General features: G+C 39.1%; 1 long non-coding RNA gene across 2 annotated transcripts in view; it reads left to right on the plus strand.

Moving 5' to 3' along the window:
* The first annotated feature begins 1,352 nt into the window (after positions 1 to 1,352).
* The window catches only part of LOC143856886 (uncharacterized), a 49,228-nt gene continuing 28,698 nt past the window's right edge, over positions 1,353 to 21,882 (plus strand). For both annotated transcript variants that reach the window (XR_013238414.1, XR_013238415.1), the window contains exons 1-2: positions 1,353 to 1,760; positions 18,966 to 19,172. This is a non-coding gene — a long non-coding RNA (uncharacterized LOC143856886). The remainder of the gene's footprint in view (positions 1,761 to 18,965; positions 19,173 to 21,882) is intronic.

Consider the following 21,882-nt stretch of genomic DNA (forward strand, 5'->3'; position numbering starts at 1 on the left):
GGTCTCTTATACCCTTTGAACATCATACAACTATGATGTCTCATTTCCTTGGAATCCGTACAAATACGGTATTTCATTCTCTTCGAGTCCATACAACTATGGTCTCTTATCCCCTTTGAACATCATACAACTATGATGTCTCATTTCCTTGGAATCCGTACAAATACGGTATTTCATTCTCTTCAAGTCCATACAACTATGGTCTCTTATCCTCTTTGAACATCATACAACTATGATGTCTCATTTCCTTGGAATCCGTACAAATACGGTATTTCATTCTCTTCGAGTCCATACAACTTTGATCTCTTATCCCCTTTGAACATCATACAACTATGATGTCTCATTTCCTTGGAATCCTTACAAATACGGTATTTCATTCTCTTCGAGTCCATACAACTATGGTCTCTTATACCCTTTGAACATCATACAACTATGATGTCTCATTTCCTTGGAATCCGTACAAATACGGTATTTCATTCTCTTCGAGTCCATACAACTATGGTCTCTTATACCCTTTGAACATCATACAACTATGATGTCTCATTTCCTTGGAATCCGTACAAATACGGTATTTCATTCTCTTCGAGTCCATACAACTATGGTCTCTTATCCCCTTTGAACATCATACAACTATGATGTCTCATTTCCTTGGAATCCGTACAAATACGGTATTTCATTCTCTTCAAGTCCATACAACAATGATCTCTTATACCCTTTGAACATCATACAACTATGATGTCTCATTTCCTTGGAATCCGTATAAATACGGTATTTTATCTTGCCCAAGCCCATTCAAAAATGATGCTGCATTTTCATTAAGAATCTTTCAAAAGTCATCCATTATTCTCTCTGAGACCATTTGAAAATGACGTCTCATTTCCTCTGAAGCTGTTCAAAAGCGATATTCCTTTCCCTCCGAAAATCCATTTGAAAATGGTATCCCATTTCTCTCGTTGCCAGCGGCACCGCAGCGGGTTTGTTTTATTGCATTCCAATTCTAGGATTTCATCTAAGGTCTTGCATTATATTAGGTTGCATTGAGTTTAGGGGGTTCCTTTGTCGATTAAAGTTACGCAAAATGGTTCTGTCATTTTAACTTTGGTATTCGATGACTACGTCGTCTCTACCAAAGAGGGGCATCTGTAGACACCCACATTTTGCTTTACTTTAACCAACAATAACCTAATATATGTTTTAGGTCATTAATATCTTGATCTGACTTTACGGATCATCAATCGGGACAAAATAAGATAGGGTCACTTCATAGCCCGAACCCTGATTCCATTCCGAGACCCGATTTCCGTAAATCGTTAGATCAATGGCAGATCTTGACCTGGGTCTAACCATCCAAAACCACCTAACCTCTCCTCTCATCCTAACCATCCAAACCTCACCTAACCTCACCTAACCTCTCCTCTCATCCTAACCATCCAAACCTCACCTAACCTCACCTAACCTCACCTAACCACCTAACCTCACCTAACCTTACCTAACCTCACCTAACCTCACCTAACCTCCTATCCCATTCTCCTATAAATACCCTCTCATCCCACCATCCAACAAAAAGAAGAAAAAAGAACCCCTCTCTTAGAAAATTCATCCCTCTCCCTCATCTCTTCAAGGGTTCGGCCATCCTTGCCGGATCGGGTGATTTTATACGTTGGGTGATATATATCAAAAGCAGTCATTATCAAGCAAGGAATCATCTTCAAGGAATTAACATCAAAGAAAAATCAAACACAAAGTGGGTTTCCAAAGAGGTAGGCATTTATTTCAATTCTATGTAGGGTCTGTTTTCATGCATATCTTTTACTTTAAAAGAAAAACCATGTTAGGAAGCATGTAGGGTCCGTTTTCCCCCTGGTTAGCCTCTGGTTAGACCCTGGTTGCACCCAGGTTCGCTGCTGGTTGCACCCAGGTTCGATGCTGGTTGCACCCTGGTTCCCTACTGATTCGCACCCTGGTTCCCCTGCTGGTTGCACCCTGGTTCCCTACTGGTTGCACCCTGGTTCCCTGCTGGTTGCACCCTGGTTCCCTACTGGTTCGCACCCTGGTTCGATATTGGTTCGCACCCTGGTTCCCTGCTGGTTCGCACTCTGGTTAGACCCTGGTTGCACCCAGGTTCGCTGCTGGTTGCACCCAGGTTCCCTCCTGGTTGCACCCTGGTTCCCCTGCTGGTTCGCACTCTGGTTCCCTGCTGGTTCGCACCCAGGTTCGCTGCTGGTTGCACCCAGGTTCCCTGCTGGTTGCACCCTGGTTCCCCTGCTGGTTCGCACCCTGGTTCCCTGCTGGTTCGCACCCTGGTGCACCCTGGTCCGCACCCTGGTTTGTACCCTGCTTCCTCCTAGTTAGACCATGGCTAGTCTCGGGTTTGCTCCTAACTTAGACCCGACTCACTTGACCCTAACCATTAACCCAATCCAACCAAGTAATATCCCAACACAATCCGAGTCGCATGTCTGAATCCATTTGGCCGAATCTCATAAGCCCGCCCACTTTGAATTCCGAAAATTCAAACCCTTGATGATTCCTATATGCTCAATTCTTTGATGCAAATTCCCAATTCCAAAATCCCATTGCTAGATCAATGTTTCTGAATCTCAAGTCCAATGCTCAAATGCAAACCCGATTCCAGATACAAATACCAATTCTGTCTTCCAAAATCCAAGCAACCTCGCCAGTGGAACTACGTGTGGCTTGATCCCCATCACGGGGTACGTAGGCAATTTGGCACTCCCAAGTTCAGTCGCACCTTTCTCTATCTTTCCCATTCCCTCACACTATTCATCATCTCGATTCATCTCGTGTCTCTCGGAACCATTGGATTATGGTTTCCGTCGTAAGAACCCTTAGAGCCCAATTTAGGAACAATGGTGTCGTGTCGTGTTGTGTCCTAAGTTTTAGGGAGTCCTAGAGTTAGGAGTCCAGCCTCATCACGGACGCTTGCTATGTATAGCAACCGTGCCATAGGTCAAGTTACACTAGTCATCCAGTTTTTCCCTAGGACAAGCCTAGTAAACTAGGATGTAGGCTAACCTGCATTAGTCTAAGGGACAACTTGCATTTAGATAGGATCATATAGCATCTTCGATGAAATCCTAAGATAATAAAATCCTCAACTTGAATTAAATAACTTCTCTTAAAACTGTTGAAACAGTCAATCCCGTCTAGATCGGTGTCCTAGTTGAGTTAGGCATATGTAGCTTAGCTTAAATGCACCGAACTACGTCGACTCTGATCCCAGTGAGGCTTGGGTACGTAGGCAGCTTGGATGTCTGATGGCATACCACCCGCGAGTCGGCACCACAAACAAATTGTGGTGTTTTGTATATTAATTTTCTTGTAAATGCTTAATCAAATCACTTAGGACTTTCCATGAAATTAGAATTTTAGGAGAACTTTCACTTAGATTGAATCCAGACAAATTAATAAATCAAGATACACATTTAGGATTCACATTGAAATTAGATCATAGGATGCATGTCACTTAGTTCGCACATTAACATAGAGTTGAATGAGCCATTTAAAATAAATTTAAAAGAGTTAGCTTTTGGAATCGAAGACCGATTATCGGGCAAGAATGGTGCATGTGGTGGATAACTCCCCATACCTTCCATTCTCGTAACCAGGTAGCGAGTCTAGATTTCTGGTTAATTACGGGTCCTAGATCCCACATCTAGGTGGCGACTCTGTCAGTCTCTTTCGTGTGGAATTCGGATTGCCTTAGTGATCCCAAGTTCACAGGAAAGATTAATTCAAATCAATAATAAAATGCACACGCCAATCGCGTGGATACGAGAGACCAAGAGAGAGAGAGCGGCGGCTCGCGCCCCACACCCCTCTCGCGGGATCGGGGTACCACACATATGAATTAAAATATGCCTCATCCCATCTTAACCCTCCAACCATCATGTGATTCGATCTTGGTTCCGACATCAAAGTTCGTTCTTAAAACCAAAGAAAATAGACAGACACCATCATCAATTAGATTCACACCGACTTTTACCCTCTTGAGAACAAGAAATACACTTTTATTATTCCAGATGAGATAAATCAAGAGAAAGATGAGATAGATCAAGAGAATGATTTATGATCATACGCTTCCACTCAATTTCAAGGTTCGTAAGGATATGGTAGAGCCTTAACCAACAAAGGATAACTCATTTTCAACATGAACACCATTTACAATGTGTGCGATACAACCTTAATGATCAAACTCATTTGAGCACAATTCCAAAGAAATTTATGGTAAAGATCATTAAAATTCCGAGCCAACCTCGAAAATCCAACATTGATTCTTCTTGCATTTTAAAATGAATTCATCAAAAGACTTATTAGATTACAAAAAGATTATAAAATTAACTGACAGATCGTTATCATATCCCAAAAGAAAATTAGCAATGCGATCAATGAGACTGAGATAAGATTATAAGATTATCTCATATATTCCAAGAAAAATTGACAATGAAAACACGAGAATCATAGCAACAGTAAGCATTCAGATCTCTTGACAACAATTAACAAAGCAATGGAAAGTCGAAATAGGAATGTACAACCAGGTCCTCAATTACTATCTTGTTCCCAAGATAGTCGGTAGCACATTCACATAGTCATGTCATGTTTCTTCTATTGTGAATTGAATAAAAGTGACATTAAAAATGCGTATATTGGACCATCATAGAAATCATTTAGGATCAATGCAAAGAAGTGTAGAATTCATAGATTATATAAGAAATCAAGCAAATCTATTGGTCGATCTACCCTCAGTACAACAACAAGACATCACAATCAGCTACCACACACATGAAATTCATGCACTGAAAGTAAACATAACCAGAGAGTAGATGAATAAAATCAGCTTGGATATTTTACCTCAAACTTCTTTTCCTCACAAATTCCTGAATCTGAAGCTTATTTCCCTTTAAACAGAGGATTCAACCAATCCTAAAGGATTCCCGAAGAAGATGAAATTGGATGAGTGATGAGGTGCTCGGATCAATGGTGGTGAGGATTAGGAGATGGAGATGCAGATCAGTTTCGGTGGGATATAAGAGGGTGATGGCGGCCTTGGAAGCTGCAAATCCCTCTTCTTCTTCTTGCTAACGAAAGATGGGAAGCTCCCCCTAAAATCTGAGATGTAGAAGAGGTGGTGGCTGCTAATGGAGACAACTAGGATCGTCGGAAAAATGGTGGTCGTAGATGGGGATTCTCGAAAATAATGGAGGTAATGAAGTGGGTTTTGGTGAAGGATTAAAATAGGGGAAGGATTTGATAGTGGCTGTGGTTGTGGCTCAAAAGGGGAATAGAAATGGTTTTGGGTTTTGAAGGTGGTGGAAGAAGATAGTGATTGGGTATTGGTCGGAGAAAATGGGGTATCGGTTGGAAAAGAGGGGTATTGGCCGGAGAAAGAGGGTTTTCTTCCTCTTCTTCTTCTCTCTCTCTCTCTATCTCTTGATCTCCTCCCCTCTCTTGATCTCTCAACCCTTCTCTGCTAAAACCCCAAATAAAGAGAAGAAGACGAGAATCTCCTTTAGATGCTTCAAAACGAAACAGAGAAGAGGCTATGGTGGTCGATTTTAATGGCAATCGGTCGGATTCCGGCAAGATTGCCGGAATCAATGGATTTAGGTTTGGAGGTGATGGCCGGTGTGAGCGTGGAGGTAGAAGATGAAGAAGAATAAGAAGAAGAAGGAGAAGAAGAAGATGATGGATGCAGCCAGTAGCTTGGCTTGGCCGGATTCCGGCCGGAAATAGGGTCGGAGAAGACAACAGGTCTCTCCCTCTCTCTCTCTCTGCTAGACACGAATTTGGGTTTTTTTTTCTTCAAAAGCCCTAATTCAATGGCTTTTGTAATGGGAGATGATAAATTTGACCCCTTATTCCTTCTCTGGACAGCCACCTATAGTGTACTTTATGCATTTTCTAGCCTACAGGAGAGGGGCTAAGGTAAGAACAAAGGCGAAAAAATTTATGAAAAATATCTTTATAAAAACGATCTCAACCCTCCATTTTGCCTTTGCAAATGAGAGGTTAGGATAAAAACCCTAAGAGCATCTAGGAAGCTTCCTATGATGCCTTCTCAACTAATATCAACCTTAAGCTCTTATTAACCCAAAATTGGGCCTAATTGTAACTTGAGAAGGAAGAAAGGAATATACTCTATTTTCGAAACTGCCCTGGCCCCGGATAATGCACCCCTCATTATGCTATACATTAATCTGCGCACCCATGTATCTCCCTGGACAGCCCACTATGATGAATTTGAACTGGCTTTCCAAGTTCCAGCACACCCCCCTGTCAGGCTAAATCATCACCCTTACAACTACACTACGACGTTCGTTCGCTAGGCGAACGCCCACGGATTCTGATGAAATTATACGGGGACCAAAATGACACCCTAACCTACTCTAGGAACAAATTGGGGATGCTAAAACATTGATTTGGGCAGGATTTCTAATCTAACGCGGCTACTAGGGTTCGGTCAAAATAGGTTGTCTACAGTTACTTACAGTTTTACCCCAAACGATCATATTTCAAATACACTATATATATACATGATTAAAACCTATCTCCACAAGCTTTTGAACATTTGATAAAGATCAAATCCCAATCCTCTTTGAGCTTCATTTTGAAATCAAAAGCAAAAACCTCTTTGAACTTGTATTTCTACATTCTTTCAAGAGGCACTCCATAGGACTTTACTTTGCTATTCTTTTGGAGTGATTGTGAGCTATACAATGTTGTAATCAGCCTATTAGTAGGCATTGAGCATTTTTCATTTCATTTTGTTCTTCATTGAGGGTCTTCTCTTTGGCCCGTTAAAAATTGTGAAGACGAGGGTCTTCTCTTCGGTCTGTTAAGAGTTATGAAGATGAGGGTCTTCGATTCGGCCATTTAACAAAGGTGAATCATGTAAGAGGGTGTGTCCCTCGCAAGGCTTCATGCGGAAAGGGTTTGTCCCCTTTGTCGATGGAGGAGTCGGGTATACGGCTTCAACATTTTAGTGGAGATCCCAATGAGGTAAACTTGGAAGAGTGGAGTAGGTCTTGTGATAGACCGAACTACTATAAATCTTGTGTTCCTTGTGGATGTCTCTTCTCCTTTTCTCTTGCACGTGTGGTGATTGATAATCTCTAACCCTAACTTGTTTATGTTTTTAATGGAACAAGAGTTAGTAAATGCACTTGACTTAAATGTATAAACCCTAATTGCATTATAATATCTATTTGAACAAGGGTTAGCAAATGTGCATGATTAGAATGTCTAAGCCCTAGGTTTCACTAATATGACTATTTGAACAAGGGTTAGATTAATTAGTTCTTAATTAATAGATTAACTTTTAATCTTCCCTTAATTAAGCCTAAAATTTCTAATTGACCAATTCACCCCCTTCTTGGATTGTCACACCTGTATTTCAATATCTAAGGACGAACATATGTCAATAAACAAGCACATCACATACATTCATTAATATAATTACCCATTCATGTCATGTAATAAATCTTTATTGATTAATAAATATCATTCTACTCGCTTTTCAGGGCATATATTCTAACAATCTCCCACTTGCCCTTAAAGCCAGTCATGCATGTATCTTAGACCCATTCCCTCCAGATGCTTATCAAAAACCTTTTGACTAAGGGATTTGGTCAAAGGATCTGTCACGTTGTCCACTGAAGCTACTTTAGCTATAGCTACATCCCCTCTGTCGATAATCTCTCGTATCACATGATATTTTCAAAGGACATGCTTTGACTTCTGATGACACCGTGGTTCCTTTGCTTGAGCGATTGCCCCGCTGTTCTCACAATACCGCGTAATAGGTCTCTCCACAGAGGGTACGACTCCAAGTTCGTCCATAAACTTTCGCAGCCATACCGCCTCCTTCTCCGCATCACTCGCAACAATGTATTATACCTCAGTCGTGGACTCCGCCGTGGTGTCTTGCTTACAACTCCTCTATGAAACCGCTTCATTAGCTAAGATGAAGACAAATCCTGAAAAGGATTTCATGTCATCAACATCTGACTGAAAATCCGCTTCGGTATTGTGGGACCCGATCCCGCGAGAGGGGTGGGGCGCGAGCCGCCACGCTCTCTCTTGGTCTCTCGTACTCACGCGATTGGCATGTGCATTTTATTATTGGTTTTAATTCATCTTTTATGTGAACTTGGGATCACTAAGGCAATCCGAATTCCACAGAAAAGAGACTGACAGAGTCGCCACCTAGATGTGGGATCTAGGACCCATAATTAACCAGAAATCTAGACTCGCTACCTGGTTACAAGAATGGAAGGTATGGGGAGTTATCCACCACATGCACCATTCCTGCCCGATAATCGGTCTTCAATTCCAAGAGCTAACTCTTTTAAATTTATTTTAAATGGCTCATTCAACTCTTAGTTAATGTGCTATCTATGTGACATGCATCTTATGATCTAATTTCAATGTAGATCCTAAGTGTGTATATTGATTTCTTTATTTGTTTGAATTCAATCTAAGTGAAAGTTCTCCTAAAATTCTAATTTCGTGGAAAATCCTAAGTGATTTGATTAAGCATTTACAAGAAAATTAATATACAAAACCCCACAATTTGTTGTGGAGCCGACTCGCGGTTGGTATGCCATCAGACATCCAAGCTGCCTACGTACCCAAGCCTCACTGAGATCAGAGTCGACGTAGTTCGGTGCACTTAAGCTAAGCTACTTATGCCTAACTCGACTAAGACACCGACCTAGATGGGATTGACTGTTTCAACAGTTTTAGGAGAAGTTATTTAATTCAAGTTGAGGATTTTATTATCCTAGGATTTCATCTAAGATGCTATATGATTCTTATCTAAATGCAAGTTATTCCTTAGACTAATGCAGGTTAGCCTACATCCTAGTTTACTAGGCTTGTCCTAGGGAAAGATTGGGCGACTAGTGTAACTAGACCTATGGTACGGTTGCTATCCATAGCAAGCGTCCGTGATGAGGCTGGACTCCTAACTCTAGGAATCCCTAAAACCTAGGACACGACATGACACCAGTGTTCCTAAATTGGGCTCTAATGGTTCTTATATCGGAAACCATAATCCAATGATTCCGAAAGACTCGAGACAAATCGATTCAAGTTCTTGAAGTTAATGAATTTCAGATTTCAAGGATTTTCAGTTTCTGGACATTTAAGGATTACCAATGGGTCTAGGGTTCACCAATTTCGGCCTAGAATAACATCCAAGGAAGGGAATCGTGCGCTCTTTCCTTGTGCAATTTAATACTTAAGTTATAGCATCTTATTGCCTGGCATATCTCAGGATTTCCGTGGACAGTAAGTTCGGAGCCAACAACATGCTATAGCTTAAATGTTCAAATTGTCAAAGATCGAGTGCAATAGGGATACGATTATGGATGCACTGGCCATTTTTCCAGGGAAATCAAAAGATCCTAAAAATTTTGTTTCAATAGATTTAGGAATTAATATGTGACAAAAATTCAAGGTTCTTTAGAAACTTTATGATGATTTTTAATTAATTTCGAATTTTCAATGGATTTTATCAATTTTAAACCATATGAGTGATTTTAGAAGTGAAATTATTGCAAATGAATTCAAAATTAATTGAAACTTCTACAGCAGCAAGACATGATGGGATGTAGCTTACTGGAAGATTTTTGTAGATTTTTACATTCAGCTCATATTTAATTTTGATTTAACAATAACGAGATCAGATTGCAAAAATAACACAGAAACTACTAGAAATATAAATCTAAATTCATTGAAATTTCTACAGTAGTAAGATATAAGTAAAAATAGCATGCTGGGAGATTTGTATGAATTTTAAAAACTATTTACTATCAATTTCGGATTTTTCAATTTTCAGACCAGATTATGAATTAACACTACATCCCATAGGAAATAAGATCCAAATAAATTGAAACTTTTACAGCAGCAAGATATATGAAATATAAGACTACTGTAAAAATTTGTGAATTTTAATGGTGATCTGATGTCAGTAAAAATTCTCACAAAATCTGATAATTTTCAAAGAAAGCATTAAATAATATATCAAACAGAATCCAAAAATTCTTAAACATTCATGGTAGAATGTATCAGTACCATATTATTTTCCCACGAAATTGTATTAATTTTGGAATCCATTTAGTATATATTTTATTTTTCTTCGTCGAAAAGATATTTTTGAAGAGTTTTCCATTTTTAAAACATGATTTTTGAGGAAATTACGACTCCGGAAAACATCCTTTAATCTTGTTCTGATATGATGAACACAAGAAAAATTTAAAATTCCAAAAAATAGATCATCCTAAGATGGCTATTTTTTCGAATTTTGTAATTTCTCAGCCATTATTTTAAATAAAATTCCACTCATCACTCAAATTTTCGAAATCCTTTGATTCAATGTCCGATCCAATCCGATGGTTATTTTAGTCTATTTAAATAGATCAGTGTATTAAATTTCGGGCGAATCGGAATTGAAACACTCATGTAGATCGTAATTTCGAGCAGACACATATAATATTGAATTAAATTCAATTAAATGCTAAAAATCGTGCAAAAATACATAAAAAAATATCAAATAATCCTGGAAAAATCTGAGAATAGTCCACCTACCTGTGATGGAGATTTTGGGTATCCTTTGAATAGGACAAGATTTGAAGGCGGGGGATATGGAGGATTTCTCTAGTAGTTTTCTTTGAGTCTTCTTCCTCTTTTTTTCTCCTTTTTTGAAAGAAGAGAGCATGGGTATTTATAGGTGAGGGATGAGCCAGGTTGCCATCTTTAGGACCTAGAGGTGTAGGGTGGAGATTGAGTGATGGAAAAAGGAAGGGGAAAGAATGGCCAAGATCGGATTTTTCTAGAACATTCTCCCTCTTCTTTGGCATCTTCCATTTAAGCCATGGCTATGTTAAAAATGGCAGGCACTTATGCGGCCAGGATCAAGTACTAAAGATTTAGGAACAATTCAAGGTCCAAGATGATGCCATCTGTCCTTGGAATCTTTGTAGATTTTGGAAGCAAATTTCAAGGCAAGAGAAATGTCCAATTTGGTTGCCTCTGTAGAGAATGTCAACGATTTGGATGGTTGCGATTAACTGCAATCTCCATGTGATCGAAAGAACGGGCGAGATCGTGTCTCCAAATATCCTGAAATCTTTGCAATGATATGGAATAAGATTGGGTGGTTGAGATCAATTTCGATCGAAAGAATGGACGAGATGATGCCTCCAAATCTCCTAGAATCTTGTAAAAGATTTTTCAAATATTTTGAATGTAAAAATCGAAAAACGCGGTTTTCAGGAGATTTTGAAGTCCGATTTCGATAATTCTTTCGCCATTAAAATCGTTGATTTTTTCTCTTTCATTTAAGCCCAATGTTGCCATAGAAATATTATTTTCAGAAATTTTGACCAATGCGAGCCGTCGGTTTTTAACAGCGAATCGTTTTTCCAACCGTTGATCAAATTGACGATTCGATTGATCCAACCAACTTAATCAATTTTTGATGAATGATCTTAGCCTTTGAAATATGAATTTTGACAACAATTAAAGTACTGAAAGCACTGTTGTTGATAATTTGGTTAAATTATTTCGACGGCTCTCGTTCACCCACATTGATCCGTGATTTTTCACTGGGTTTTTGCTCAATTAAGTGACACAATGTTTAATATGAATTTGAGATTAACCTTGATCGATCCTATTTTGACTAAATGATCACAAATTCTTAGTAAGGAAAGACACCCAGGTTAAGATCTGCCCTTGATCTAACGATTTACGAAAATCGGGTCTCGGAATGGAATCAGGTCCCAGGCTGTGAAGTGGCCCTAGCTTATTTTGTCCCGATTGATGATCCGTAAAGTCAGATCGAGATATTAATGACCTAAAACATATAAATCCATGATAGAGGGGCTCTCACATGGATTTAACACACTAAATTCACCAATCAGGGTATTTTTCAATTTTTCGGATCTAATCATCTCACCAGGTACATCTCTTTATCATTTCGATTTTCAGAAAATTTGAGGATGCATACTTTACCAATGAAATTCCACGGATCAATATATTAGGTTATTGTTGGTTAAAGTGTAGCAAAATGAGGGTGTCTACAGATGCCCCTCTTTGGTAGAGATGACGTAGTCATCGAATACCAAAGTAAAAGTGACAGAGCCATTTTGCGTAGCTTTAATCGACAAAGGACTCTCTAGACACAATGCAACCTACTATAATGCAAGACCCTAGATAAAATCCTAGAATTTGAACATATATCAAACATCTTTTACTCTAAACACCATGAGATGGCAGTTTAGAAACATGGAGAATCAGATTTACCCGGGGGGTACAAATCTTGCAATCCAGAACAAAAATGATTATGATGCGGCGTCGTTCACAAACAGGCAACGAGAGAATGAGATATCATTTTCGAATGGATTCTGAAGAGAAGGAACAAATATCGTTCTCAAACTGTTTTTAGAGGAAAATGAGACACCGTTCACAAACGGTTTAAGGAAGATAAGAGATATTCCCAAATATACTTAGAAAATGAGGCACCGTTCACAAACGGCCTCAAGGAGGATAGGAGACCATTCACAAATGGACTCAGAAAATGAGACACCGTTCACAAACGGGTTTAAGGAGAAGACGAGACCATTCACAAATGGACTCGAGAAATGAGGCACCGTTCACAAACGGGCTCAAGGAGGACATGAGACCATTCACAAATGGACTCAAAAAATGAGACACCGTTCACAAACGGGTTCAAGGAGAAGACGAGACCATTCACAAATGGACTCGAGAAATGAGGCACCGTTCACAAACGGGCTTAAGGATGACATGAGACCATTCACAAATGGACTCAGAAAATGAGACACCGTTCACAAACGAGTTCAAGGAGAAGACGAGACCATTCACAAATGGACTCAAGAAATGAGACACCGTTCACAAACGGGCTTAAGGAGGACATGAGACCATTCACAAATGGACTCAGAAAATGAGACACCGTTCACAAACGGGTTAAAGGAGAAGACGAGACCATTCACAAATGCACTCGAGAAATGAGGCACCGTTCACAAACGGGCTCAACGAGAACAAGACCATTCACAAATGGACTAGGGAAATGAGGCACCGTTCACAAACGGGCTCATGGAGAAGACGAGACCATTCACAAATGGACTCGAAAAATGAGGCACCGTTTACAAACGGGCTCAAGGAAACAAGATAGCTTTGATTGATGAATTCAACAACGAAGAATTTAGAGATTTTTCATGAACTTGAATTTGACGTATGATTGGATTTTTTTTGAATCGGGGATTGGATTTGATGAATTTTTGATTTTTGAGAAATGAGGCACATTTCACAAACGGGCTCAAGGAGGACATGAGACCATTCACGAATGGACTTAGAAAATGAGACATCGTTCACAAACGGGTTCATAGAGAACATGAGACCATTCACAAATGGACTCAGAAAATGAGACATCGTTCACAAACGGGTTCAAGGAGAAGACGAGACCATTCACAAATGGCCTCGAGAAAAGAGGCACCGTTCACAAACGGGCTCGAAGAATTTAGAGATTTCTCATTGTGGGACCCGATCCCGCGAGAGGGGTGGGGCGCGAACCGCCACGCTCTCGCTTGGTCTCTCGTACCCACGCGATTGGCGTGTGCATTTTAATTATTGATTTTAATTCATCTTTTATGTGAACTTGGGATCACTAAGGCAATCCGAATTCCACACAAAAGAGACTGACAGAGTCGCCACCTAGATGTGAGATCTAGGACTCGTAATTAACCAGAAATCTAGACTCGCTACCTGGTTACAAGAATGGAAGGTATGGGGATTTATCCACCACATGCACCATTCCTGCCCGATAATCGGTCTTCAATTCCAAAAGCTAACTCTTTTAAATTTATTTTAAATGGCTCATTCAACTCTCTATTAATGTGCTAACTACGGGACATGCATCCTATGATCTAATTTCAATGTGAATCCTAGATGTGTATCTTGATTTCTTAATTGGTTTGAATTCAATCTAAGTGAAAGTTCTCCTAAAATTCTAATTCATGGAAAACCCTAAGTGATTTGATTGAGCATTTACAAGAAAATTAATATACAAAACACCACAATTTGTTGTGGTGCCGACTCGCGGTTGGTATGCCATCAGACATCCAAGCTGCCTACGTACCCAAGCCTCACTAGGATCAGAGTCGACGTAGTTCGGTGCACCTAAGCTAAGCTACTTATGCCTAACTCAACTAAGACACCGACCTAGACGGGATTGACTGTTTCAACAGTTTTAAGAGAAGTTATTTAATTCAAGTTGAGGATTTTATTATCTTAAGATTTCATCTAAGATGCTATATGATTCTCATCTAAATGCAAGTGGTCCCTTAGACTAATGCAGGTTAACCTACATCCTAGGTAACTAGGCTTGTCCTAGGGAAAGATTGGGTGACTAGTGTAACTAGACCTATGGCACGGTTGCTATACATAGCAAACGTCCGTGATGAGGCTGGACTCCTAACTCTAGGACTCCCTAAAACCTAAAACTCGACTTGACCTACACGTTCCTAAAGGGGTTCTAAGGGTTCCTAAAGGAATTTTGAATCCAAAGACTCTTAGAAATTTCGAGTTCATTTTGGGTTTGTTGAGTCTTTTAGAGTTTTCTTGAAGCTTTTAGTTATTTGAGAGTTTTTATGTGTGTTTGGTGTCTTTTAAGTTGTTTAATTGGAAGCTTTAGTTTCACTTGTGATTTTTTAGTGGTCTTTTGGTTAATGACCTTTAACGGATTTTTATCGGTAGATTTTAAATGGGTGAATTTTAGATTTGTTACTTTTAGGTTGGGTATATTTTAGATTAATGTCTTTCGATTTTGGTTTGGAGAATGACATTAACACAAACTATCTTTTGACAATTGCACAAATTCGACAAAACCTGACCGTTTAAAGATCTAACGAACACAACCCACTAAAACAATGATAACGTTTTAACTGCTTGGCCAAATTTAACGTACAAATATGCGTTCGAAAGATCGTTGAAAGGGCTACGATTTTGTAGTTTACCATTTTCTGTGATTCTATCGTTTAGATGCTCAAAATGTGGTCACAAGACAGGCAGCCAGCACTATAGCGGGAATGATATTGGCACCACCATATTTTTGTCTTATCATTTTTTGTCTTTTAATAAATAATGGGCTATGATTACCACTTGGGAACATAGGTGACTATCAAGTTGAGAAGGGTTGTGATTATCAAGTTTGACTATCAAAATAGAAAGTGGTGATTATCATTTCTTGTCTTTTTCAACTGAGAAAGGGGTTGTGACTATCAAGCTGAGAAGGGTTATTTTGTTTATAAATTTGGAAAGGGAAGGGGTGTTGATATCAAAAGAGGCTCGAATGGGCTATTGTTAAAATTGGATTTTATATGCTAACGGCTGTTTGGGAGTGGAAAATATACTCTAGGGGCTGTTTTGGGAATGGAATTTGTAATTCAAGTTGCTGTTTGTTGGTGGATTTTAATTTCCAAAGAGGATTTGTTGGTGGATTTTATGTGTTTTCGAATTGGATTGTGAATAACATTAGGTTTTACATTTTATTTTATTTTTTCTTGAGAATTAATTTTAAAGTAGGATTCATGGTTTATCCCTAAAAGAACCCAAAATTCTTAAGAGTTCAAGGATCCAAAACTTCCTCCTAATTCCTAATTATGTAATCCTAACTAGATTTTAATTAAATAAGAACATATGATTAAGAATTTCAAAGAGGCACTATCATGCAAAATTTAAACGTACAAATAGAAATTAATTATAAAATAAAAAAGACATACCTGGATTTATAGAGGATTCAACCAACGATGAAAGAAAATGAATTTGACCCTACTAGAATTCGTTCTCAAAGATTCTGGGTTTCAAAGGGGTTCCATCACAAGAATTCGAGATTCGACCACAAGAGGATCCCAACTCCAAACAACATAAAAGCCCCAAGAGTTGAAGGAGGAAAAGGGATTAGACTACTAAGGGTTTTTAGGCCCAAAATGCGCTTCAAGGATTGAAAGTATATAGAGATCAGGCCAAGGAATTTTGCAGCAAGGATAATTCAACAAGGAGAGAGAGAGAGGCTGTTTCAAGAATATATTTTTAGGAATCTCCCCTCCTTAACGTGAGATGCTTCTGTTTAATCCCTCCGTCCCCTCTACATCTCCCATGAGTAGCTTTCATTTATACACATGAATCTTTTTCCTCCTTCAAAAAATGATCGTCGGTTCCTTTTTTGTTTCGGCTTGGGAAAGAGTTCACCTCCCCCTCTTGTCAAGCCCCCCAGCCCAAAGATCTAAGGTGTTGTCCAATCCTCCCTAGAGCTGCTTGCCCCCTTCTTTTCCAAGAATAGAGAGCTACTTGCATTATTATTTTTCTTTAATAAAAAGAAAGAGAGTGCTGGCTTACCTTTTTCAATAATATCAAGAGAGGGAGGCTTTTCCAAACGTTGGATCCTTTCCAAAATGTGAGAACGAGTATATTTCTAACATGGGCTGCTTTCTAATAAAAAGGAATCTGAGAAGTTCCCACAAAAAAACACCACTTTCTAATTTATTAATGCATACCTCTCTCATTCTTCCATGCACGCATGTATACACTCATGGGTACATTCCCTTTTCACCATACCTTCCAGATAAAGCAACAACACAAACCTTATTATTAAATAATATATTTCATTATCTCTTTCTTACCATGCATGTGCAATGTCTCGATCCATGCATAGAACAACACACGTTGTGATTTGTTTGCATTAATAGCAACACCCAAAAAAAAATGCTGGACGTTTATAAATGGGAGGGCTGGACGTATATCATGGGATAATCCACACCGCTCAATTGATGGCTTGTAGCGTAAATTAGTTGCTCACCTAAATCATTTCAATAGGGCGATCCGAACCGTCTAATTGATGAGGTGCCACCTTAAGCTTGAATTATGAAAATTATGGGCCCATGCTAAATTGGCCGAAAGACAATATCCTCGCCATGGAAGTTGGTTTTTCTTATTAAATCCAAATAAATTCAAAACTCATTCTTTTCATTAAAAATAATGCGAGGCACATTTGCTTGATCCAAATCTAATCAAAAGGTTCAATGCGGGCCCACCAAATGGGTCCAAATTCTTTCTAGTTTAGATTCTTGTGAATAATCCCTCTCAACACTTAGCAGGAAAATGCAAAACATGAAGGAAATGACCGAAAAGATTTAAAAATGTAAGAGACGGACGCGGAAAGGAGAGACACTAGAAAACCGATAGAAAAACACTGACTTCTTTGTTGATTAAAGCGGAGCAAAATTAGGATGTCTACAGATGCCCCTCTTTGGTAGAGATGACGTAGTCATCGAATACCAAAGTCAAAATGACAGAACCATTTAGCGTAGCTTTAATCGACAAAGGACTCTCTGGACACAATGCAACTTAATATAATGCAAGACCTTAGATGAAACCTTAGAACTTGGACATAAATAAAAAATCTTTTATTCTAAACCACTGGAGGACTCGATTATCGGAGGATTAGAGGCTTAAGGACTTGAGAACTGGAGAACTGAATAATCAAACAATGGGTGGATCGGAGAATTGGAAGACTAGATGACTTGGAACTGGAGAATTGAAGATTGGATGAACTGAAGAATTGGAAAACTGGAGAAGTAGAAAATATAGGGACTGGATATTTATAAAGCTAAAAATTTAGAGAACTGGATGATTAAGAGACTCAATAGTCAGATAACCAGAGAATCAAAGAACTGAGGAGTTAAGAAGCCAGTTCACTGGGAATTGTAGAACTTGATTACTGGAAAACTGGAGAGTCAAAACTTGATAATTGGTGAACTGGGGATTAGATTAGATTGACATTTTGATTGATTCACTTGGGATTGGAATTTGATCACTGGATGTTAGGACTGAAAACTGGAGACTGGAATCTTAATCTAGACATCGGGAACCGGAACTCTTGAACGAAGACATACCGGATACTAGAATTAGAGTACTGAAACACTGGATTTTCGGACACTGGAACTGGATGTTGGAATTGGAGTGCCGAAATACTGGGAATAGGAATACAAGTACTGGAAAATGGAACACTGGAATATTGGTGATAGAGATACTGGACATTAGAACTATGATACTGAAATATTGGATATTGGAACTGGAGACTAGAACTGGCATAGTGACACACTGGAATACTGGAATTGAAACTGGATACAGGATGCTGGAACTGGAATACTGGAATTGAAACTGAATACTAGACGTTGGAACTAGAATACTGGAATTGAAACTGAATAATGGACACTGGAACTGGAATACTAGAATACTGGATACTGGAACTGGAATATTCGAATACTGGATATTGGAACTGGAATATTGGAATACTGGAATACTGGATACTGGAATATTGGGATACTGGATACTGGATACTGGAACTGGAGTATTGGAATACTGGATACTGGAACTGGAACTGGAATACTGGATACTGGAACTGGAAAATCAGGAATTGGTAAATGATGAACTAGTAAACTGGTTTTTTTCACAAGTTTATTCACATTTTGAATTGTTTACTGGGGATGAACAAGAAAGTCTCACAGGGCTTGAAATTTCTTAGATTAAGATCTTCTTTACTGGGGATATAAACTGGGACCTCAGAATATTCGGACACTGGTACAGAGGATTCTTCTTTTGACAAGCATTCAGACAAATACTCAAGTGGAAGGAGATTCCGATTTTTAATGGCTCATCTTTATGAGAAACTGGCTCAACTACCATTGCATCTAAGGCTCTTCCAAGCTCAAGGTGCTTTTCTAGGTTATGATCTTCTTATGGGAACTGGTTTTTCAGATTTTTCTGCTTCTGGATTCTTCTGGAACTGACTTTGCTTAGACTGGATTTTTTTTAACTCCTGAAATCCTTGCCTGCGGATTAACTTAGCTCTGGAACAATTGCAGGGGGTTAGCTACACCAGGCATCCTTTACCGAGACAGTTGCAACATTTGACTAACTGGACAATGATCGACTCTACTAAAAAGGGGAAGATGGTAAAAGACACTATTGGATGAATGGGAAGTTTCTGAAAGAATGGGCTAAAACGAACAGGAATGGACTGACTGGACTGGTACACAGTGATGCTCCTGACTTAGTTATCATTTTGTTTGGTAAGTCTAGCCTTTCAAAGAGTAGTTTCTCAATTGATAAGCACTGGAATTTTTATTTTTTTTTAAAACAGTAATGCTCTTAGAATTTGATTACCATTCCTAGGATTGCTTGGTTTCAATGCCCCCAAGTTTCTTGGATGATATTTAAGCTTGCTCGAACTTCTTTTCTCTTCTTCAATCTTAATACCGGTTGTAACCTTCTTATGATGATTCTCTTACCGTGACCAAGTCACCTCTTCGGGGTTTTTAACTTGGCGGACCGTGTTAGCCTTAACTTTTGCCTGAACCACCTTTCTAGGTTTTCGATCCAGCAGGCTATCCCCTTAGCTTTTACCTAAGCCGCCCTTTCGGGTTTTCAACTTAGCAGGGGAATGATCTTAAATTTTGCCTAGACCGCCCTTTCAGGTTTTCAGTCTAGCAGATCTTCAAACTCCGTTCTTTTTTTTTTTTTTCATCATCATTTTTTTTTATTACTTATTATGTCTCGGGACCTAGATCATTAGTTCTGAACACCAGAAGGACTTTATAGGTAGGATAGGGCTTTTCAAAGAATGGCTTAAGGTTTAACAAAGATTTCGACCGAACCTGTGAACAGGTTGCCTAAATATCCCAAGGTAGGAATCAGGTCGCGTGTAGTTCAGGGCGAATGCCCCTAGTTTGAAGATAAATTGTTTGAAGGTTAATTGATTTTTTTCTTTTTTTTTCTTTCTGGAATAATTGACTTCTCTTCTTTTGGAATTTGTCCCTCCTTTTTTCTGAAAGGATTGAATTTTTTTTTGAATCGACCAAACTCGGTTCAACCGAGTTGCCTACGTACCCCAGTATAGGGATCAGGTCTCGCGTAGTTCGGGGCGAATGCCCCTACTTTGATGGGTTTTCAAGAAAATTTTATTCAGGCTCAAAGGGTTTGCAAACCGGTATTTGTTTTGACATCGGGTTATGATTTTGGGATTTGTTCGGCCAAAGGAGGCCTTCCAATGTTTAGGTTTGGAATTGATCTAGGTTGATGAGTTCTCTCTGGTACTGATTATTTATTTTTATTTTTATTTTCTTTTTTTTTCACGGAGTTTGACGGCATTTCCAGGTAAGAGATAATGGATCTTCTTCTTTCAAGATTCTAATACGTGCTTTCGACTTTCATAGAGCGAAACTTGCTCTTTGACATCCTCCATCTATGGATTTGTAACTCTTGATATCTGATGATCTCTTTTCAACGCTTGCTCTTGAGCTTCTTATCTTGAATTTGTGGGCTTCATGTTATGAATTTGAGAACCAAGGTCATTGATTGGAAATATGAAAGTTGTTTCCGCTCTATGCCCCTTGTATAGCATGTGTCTTCTCACTTTCTTCATTCTCTTGAGCTTTCTATCTATGTCTTGCCCCTGGTATCGGTTGTAGCTTTTCTAGACAATCTTCTTATTCTTGAAATAATTTTATCAATTCTTCACACTCTTCAGAGGGTAATGTACTTTTAATCGGCATTCACTGAATCAAAGTTTCAGTGCCAGTGTTTACCACTTCAATTTCATCTTTGAAAGGCTGGGATTGGCGCTCCTCCTCTTGTTTGAGCATAGGTTGCAACTCAAGAGGAGTTTCGTCGGCATCTTCTTCCTCATTTGAGGAGGGAGTATTATTCTCATTGGTTATTAAAGTTAGAAGCACACGTTGGAATGTATAGAGAAAGCAAGTTTCATTGAATTGAAAAAAGACCACATCTGATAAGACTTATCCTGAACAGACTCAGAATTCACACTCTTGACTCAAAAATAAAAGTAAGAAACGACTCAACTGGACTAGAAATTTATTCAAACTTTTAGAAGACTGCACTTAATAACTGGACTTGACATCATGACTGGACTTAATTAAAATAACAAAAGGACTAAGACTGCTGCAATTGTCTGGCTTTAGAGGCTCGGCGAAAACTGAATCATCATCATAACAAGTGCCTTTTAACTTCTGGTTCTTCTCTATCACTGCAACTGAACCTAAGCTTCTCAAACCCCAAGTGCCTAAACATCATCCAGCGGCGGTACAACCTGGTTTTGTATAGGACTATCAGCAATATTTGGCGCTTGCCGAAATGGTAGCTTGCGCTCATCGATCAACTTCTGGATCACATGCCTCAGAGTTATGCACTGATCAGTACTATGCCCCGATCCTCGATGAAAATCGCAGTGCTCTTCCGCTCTCCATGTCCTGGGGAGCGGATTAGGAGTTTCCTTAATGCGAGGCAAGTAGATATCGCCGGATTCCAATCCTTGCTGCAATATGACAGATGGTGGAAACAGGAGAGGGGTGAATTCCCTATTAGGCTTTTGCTGAGCTGCAATCCCTGATTGAGTATATTTGAATACCATAGAGTTCCGTGACGGGTTAGCCATTGATACATTATCAACCTCAGAGATCTTAGCTAGAGTCTGTGTCTTAACTTCTTTTGAATTGAGTTTCCTCTATTGTAAACTCCTTGTGCCATTGCTTCCTCAATTTGCATACCCGCATTGATGAAGTATTTAAAATCTGGATAATACTGAAGAGACATGTAATATTGGAGCTGAGAGGATATATTCTTCATAATCATCTGGACTTGCTCCTCTTCTGAGGGACGCTGCATCATTTAAGCCGCTAACCTTCTCCATCTCTTGACGAAAGTTAAGAATGACTCTTTTGAGTCCTGCTTGGTTCTCTCAAGATCCTTCCTAGTGACTTCGGT

This window comes from Tasmannia lanceolata, unplaced genomic scaffold (assembly GCF_043159265.1).
Source record: "Tasmannia lanceolata isolate RefF3 unplaced genomic scaffold, GAP_Taslan_0.1 ptg000024l, whole genome shotgun sequence".
In the NCBI taxonomy this organism is placed as follows: domain Eukaryota; kingdom Viridiplantae; phylum Streptophyta; class Magnoliopsida; order Canellales; family Winteraceae; genus Tasmannia; species Tasmannia lanceolata.